Raw genomic sequence first — 5,960 nt, 5'->3', positions numbered from 1 at the left:
TTTGTGCAACTCTCTCCTTCTTGACACTCTCCCCACTAGACTTTTTTTTTTTTAATGTTTTGAGTCCCTGGAATCCTACTCTGAGGGGGAGGAGTCCATGCATTAGGATTTCAGGATATACTCTCAGGAAAGAACTGTGGGAGGCGTGACTGGGAATGTGTTACCACTGACGGCTCAGCTAGAAGGCATTTCGAGTTAATCATAAATTAAAGCACGGCTTTGGGATTAAGGCCTCAGCAGTCATTGCTCCTGAATCACATTCTGAAGGAGGTACACTTTTGCAGGAAGCCATTCTTTGCACTCAATGGCATTTTTCAGTGGGAAATTGCTGTAGGAAGTCAGGAATGCCCCATGATGCCACAGTGCTCACTAGGAAAGGCTTTCCTGTTCAGAACATCAGGATGCATGGAGCTGGGGCTTGAGGGTTTCAGTTAAACATGCACAGTTCAGAGAAATAATCCAAGGTATTTGGGCCAGAGTACAGGCATTGCATTAGATTCAGTCACCACTCAAGAGGAACTCCAGAGACCATGGACACTCCATGGCTGTCTGTCTCCCTCTTACTGTCCTTCCACTAAGAACATCTTGAGCCAAGACACACTCAGTCCAAACAACACCAGAACAGCGTGGTCCTTCCAGCCTCAAATCCTATTCTGACCCACCTTCTGCAGAGCCTGCCTGGAGGGCTGGAGGGAAGGGCAGCTTGAAGGTCTCAGATCCAGGTGAACTGGGCCAGGCCTGCTTATGGCTTTGTTCACAGTCCTGCTGGGGCTGGAGAGAGAGGGTGACACAGAGAGGGAAGGGGTTTCTGTCTCACTTCCCCATCTGCCTGTGTCACTGTGGGATAAGTATCACTGCTGTCTGTTGATTGGCAGTAATAATCAGCCTCATCCTCTGCCTGGGCCCCACTGATGGTCAAGGTGGCAGTTGTCCCCGAGCTGGAGCCAGAGAATCGCTCAGGGATCCCTGAGAGTCTCTCGCTGTCTTTATATATCACCAGCACAGGGATCTGGCCTGGCTTCTGCTGGTACCAATGAGCATATCTATCTGGCAATGCATCTCCAGGATCTGGCAAGTGATCCTGTCCGTCTGTCCTGGTGACACTGACACGGAGGGTGGCTGTGTCAGCTCATAGGAGGCCTCAGAGCCTGCAAGGAAGAACAGGATAGGGAGCTTGAAGACAAAGGACCCATTCCCAGGAGCCCCACCCAGAGACTGTGTCTCCGCTTTGCTCAGGATTCAGGGCAGCCTCAACTTAGGGTCTGTGGGGACTGAGCCTGGGGTCACCACCTGTGCAGAGAGTGAGGAGAGGGAGCAGGAGGGAAGTCCAGGCCATCGTGAGACACCCAGAGCTCTTCCTCCTGGGCCCACAGCACAGCTGGGCTCCCCAGGCCTCTCTTATTCCCTCTCAGGCTTTTGGGGTCAGTGTTTGGTGTTTATGCAAATTTTCATCCTCTGGGACTCCTCCTGGAGAGATGTCACTCAAACCAGCTGTGGGGGTAGCACAGGCGACAGGAGAAAGGGGAAACAGGATCTGTGGTTAGAAAATCAGCCTCAGCCTTCAAGCCCTGTGATCACAGTCACCTTCCTGGAAATTGACCTCATGCTACTGTCCCAAACCTCGCTGACCTGAAGTCTGTCCTGGGCCAGGCTCAGCAGAGCTGTGGACCTTCCGGGGCTGATCTGGGCCTTGCTGTGAAGCCATAATGACACCTGACTCAGAAGCAGGTGCACAAGAGACCCATCATCTTCCTCCTCCTGGTGCCTCTCAGACTCAGTCCCCTCTTCTTCATTTCATCTAAATGCTGTGCTGTGTCACTAGAACACTTGCTAATCATTTCAGCAGGAAGAGTTGGGTCCTTTAAGCAAGCACACACATGTGGAGTCAACAGGCCTCTGGTCTCATTTCATCCGTGGTGCTGCTCTTTCTGTACCAACCCCCACTGCCACAAGAAGTTAGCGATTGGCCCCTCAGCTCTTCTGTCACCTATTTATGTTTTCCTCATCAATGTTTTATGTAAACTTGCAAAGAGCAGCAGACTTGGCTGAGAATCTAACTTTAGGCCCCATGGTCTCTATAAGGGTTCCAGGGACGTGGTCTTTGCACAGCAAGTGAGCTCCACAGGGTGAGTGGTCCCTGGTTACTCCAGCCAAGTCCCTTGTTATTGTCGTGCCACAGAGCATGGACAGCTTCGGGGTCAGAGCTGTGGCCTGAGTCAGTTGAGAATCCTCGTCCCTCTGGAGAGCATGTCCTCGAGGAGGCTGGGGGTGCCCCATGCAGGGAACAGGGCCCCAAATGCATCTTCACCCCACCCACCTGAGATTCCCTTGAGCACGGGTGCCAGCCACTGAGTCAGGGTCTGCCTGGAGCTGGAAGGAGAGGCAGAGGGAGCAGGGGTCGAGTGTATCTGGAAGTGTCCAGGACAGAGGGCTCAGCTCCCCAGGACACTGCTGGACAGGGAGGAACAGGGCCCTGAGAGTGGCAGGAGGCTCAGGCAGCCATCCTGGGTGAGGGACTCAGGCCCTGGGAGCCCCTTCCCCCACACTCTTAGAGCACCTTGACCTGGGGACATCTCCCAGGGTGTCCCCTTCCTGAGGAGGCTGCCTAGGCTGACACCTGGGCCAGGATCCTCTAGCTGCATTTCCCAGGTGAGGCCTTCACTGTGGCGGGCTTCTTTCAGTGTCCTGGGGGACACTGTATGAGCCTGAGCCTCAGAACGTGGTCACTGCAGCCCGAGGGAATAAGACGAACTGTCTTCACTTTCAAGACTGATTCTTGGACACATGCTGACCCCCAGGCTGGGCTTTCTCTTTGCCCCCTGGGCAGCCCCAGCCTGGCTCCTGACTGCTCCTGGCTGCAGCTCTGCTGCCCCCAGCTGGTGGAGGAGACTCGGCCCAGGTGACATCACAGCTCCTGTCACCTCAGAAGTTGAGGACCAGAGAGTCCAGCCCCATTCTGTGCCAGTGTGACCCAATCCACCCTGCTCAGCCCAGCACAGAGAGTTCACACACACAGTGCAGGGAGGTGGGGCAGGTGCAACTGCTGTAAAAGTGTCTCCGGGCTGAGATGCCCTCCTCTACTGGTTTTGTGCATCAGGACTAATGAGAGAGCTCTTCTGCAAAGCTTTCAAAGTCCAGAGAGATGTGCATGCCATCCTCCCGGGACCCCGACTTCCTGTGCACTTAGGAAGAAAATGGGTACAGCTCACACATAATGACAGCAGCTATGATTCACCACGGTCACCTGATGTCTCCTGCACTGCAGCTTAGTTGTGAGCTAACATCACCATTGTCAGCACCGTTAATTTCAAGTTTATGTTTATTTCATTCCACCCTTCTCAGAGTTCCTGCCAGGAGGAATTCTACACTAGCCTGGTCTGTTTTCCTGATGAAACTGAGGCTCTCCTGCTTATTCTCAGCTGGGGGCTGCTGTTCCCACCATGCAGAAAACAAGCTCTTTTTGAGCCTCTTTCTTGGAATCCTTGCAGAGGAAAGACAAGTTCCATGTCTGAAACCCATTGAATGACATCCTCTCATTGGGGTTTAATTAATAAATACGACATTCATCGCTTTTCTATTTTTTAATTTTGAATGAAGAAAAAAGCTTCTTCAGTTCAGTATAAGCCTCCTCCCTTCACAGCAGCTAACGCTGTGGCTAAAAGAGACCAAGTGGCTCAGGAGAACAGAAAGCAGCGGGGGCAAGTCCAGGAACGGATCCAAGTATCCTGAGTGCTGGACCGGGGGCCTTTGGAGCAGAACTTAACCAAGGTGGGGAGAGAGGGGGCATGAGGACCTGGCAGGCAGCAGGGATGTGTCCCATGGACACACTGACATCCCCCATCATGGGCTAGCCATGCTGAGGAGCCCACCTCAGCCTGGAGAAGGTGCGGGCTGTACCCCAGGTTAGAGCTGCAGAATGTGTGGGTATTGGGGACTGCTTTGGATGCAGGATCTCGCCTGGCTCCTGCTGGCTCTCTCTGCACTGTCACCTGCTCTACTTTCTCCTGGGCAGATGGGGACAGGTGTCTCATGGCCATCTCTACTGGTTGTAGCTGAGTCTTTAGGAAATCACAGAAACTGAAGGCTGAGGAGACTTTGGGGCTCATTCTCAGGGTCCCATATACTGAAGCATCACCCGGGCTAGCTTAGGGTCAGGAATAGGCTTATGGCCCTGTGGGGGCTTAGCTTGGGGACAGCGTCTGTACAGCCAGTGAGGAGGGGTAGCAGGCGAAGGGTCCAGGCCATGGTAAGTCATCCCAGAGCTTTGTCTTTGGGGCCCACAGCTGAGCCTGGTTTCCTCAGGGCTGCTCCACACTCTCAAAAGTCCCAATGAAAATGCACCCTCCGTTGCGCTGGACTGGAGAGAACTCGGCAGGCTTCAGGGTGGGCTTCATGTGTTTGGTTCATATGGAATTATTCTTCTCCTCATATGTCATATGGGCGTGATCGTCAGTGCTTATTTGAACAGTCTTAAAGGTATGACAGGAATCCCATACCCACGGTTGTCTGTGAAGCTCAAAGGGGTGAAGGGTGTCTCTGTGTTTCCAGGACCCTGGCCATTGCTGTGTCTGAGTCCCCCTTCTGCTGCTCTGTCAGGACCAGACAAGGGCGTACATGTGGCCCACCCTGGACAAGGTTGCATATAAGCATGAAAATAATTGAAGACACTGACTCAGCGCTGACTACAGCCCATGCCACGCCTGTTTGTGGGCCTTGCGCACGTGAACTTGTTTAACCCAGAAGCACATCTGAGGGAGTCGGTAAGTGAGGAAAATAAAAAAATTTTGAACTTGGGACATTTGACACTGGCAGCACTCCCTGGTAACACCAGCATGCACAAGTACACACATGTGCACACACTTACACACAGGTACACACAGCACATTCCCACACACACAGGTGCACCCATTTACACACCTGCACACACTCCCAAACAGGGGAGCACACCTGGGCACACTCCCCCACATAGGCACACGTATTTGCACACCTTCACACATTCTCCCTCACGCCTGGGCACACTCCTGCACATGGGTGCCCCCATTTACACAGCTGTGCACACTCCTACACACGTACACACATATTTGCACACCTACACACCCTCATGGGCACACCTGCACACACTCCCACACACAGGCACCCACGTTTACACACCTGCACACACTCCCACACACAGGCACGCACATTTACATACCTGCACACACTCCCACACACAGGCACCCACATTTACATGCCTGTGCACACTCCTGCATATGAGCACAACCCTGGGCACACTTTCACACATGGGTACACACCTGGGCACACGCCTATACATAGGCAGCCTTGCACACTGCACTGTTTTGTGCACAGGAGAAAGGGAGCCCATTTTCCAGCCTGCAGTCCTGTTCTGTGGGCCTGCAATTGCAGGGACCTGAACCATCCTGAGAGACATCAGAGCGACTTTGTCTTGTCTACACTCTGTGATGTACATTACTTTCCCACTTGCCTTCCCACAGCTGGCCTTGCTTGTGACATCCTGGTGCTGGGAGGAGGTGTTCTGTTTTGCAGAGTCAGGACAATCTGCTCAAGATTAACAATCAATTTACAATCAACTGTGGCCATTTCCAGTGGGCAGCATGGAGGCCTGGATGGGCAGGAACAGATGGATGGACATTAGGGCTGGGCCGGTGCCAGGAAGAGACCCTGGGGTCAGAGAGCAGGGGAACCTCCTACTGTTTACTCTGGGTCAGTCCATTGAGCACAACCGGGAGTCAAATGGGCTCTTAGGATGCAAAGGCCACAGCAGCACTGACCTGGGCTCAGGGTAACCAGGAACTATGGTCGGAGGAGAGGAGCAGATAAACTCTCTGCTTATCTGAGGCCCTGGTCATATAGGGATGGCCAAAAACTCTAGGGCCAGAAAAACTTAAACACCCTTAGATGAGCTCAGCTGTGTCTTCCCACCCCCTGACTCTCGCCGCCTC

General features: G+C 53.2%; 1 pseudogene across 1 annotated transcript; it reads right to left on the bottom strand.

Moving 5' to 3' along the window:
* Positions 1-359: 359 nt before the first annotated feature.
* On the bottom strand, positions 360-1,373 carry LOC108298035 (annotated as a pseudogene). Its single transcript, XR_005198677.1, has 2 exons — positions 1,291-1,373; positions 360-1,148 (listed from the first exon to the last, which is right to left on the bottom strand). The product of XR_005198677.1 is annotated as an immunoglobulin lambda variable 3-25-like (transcript).
* Positions 1,374-5,960: the final 4,587 nt, after the last annotated feature.

The sequence above is a fragment of the Cebus imitator genome, unplaced genomic scaffold, assembly GCF_001604975.1.
Source record: "Cebus imitator isolate Cc_AM_T3 unplaced genomic scaffold, Cebus_imitator-1.0 Scaffold872, whole genome shotgun sequence".
Lineage (NCBI taxonomy): Eukaryota > Metazoa > Chordata > Mammalia > Primates > Cebidae > Cebus > Cebus imitator.
This window is presented reverse-complemented; position numbering and strand designations above follow the sequence as displayed.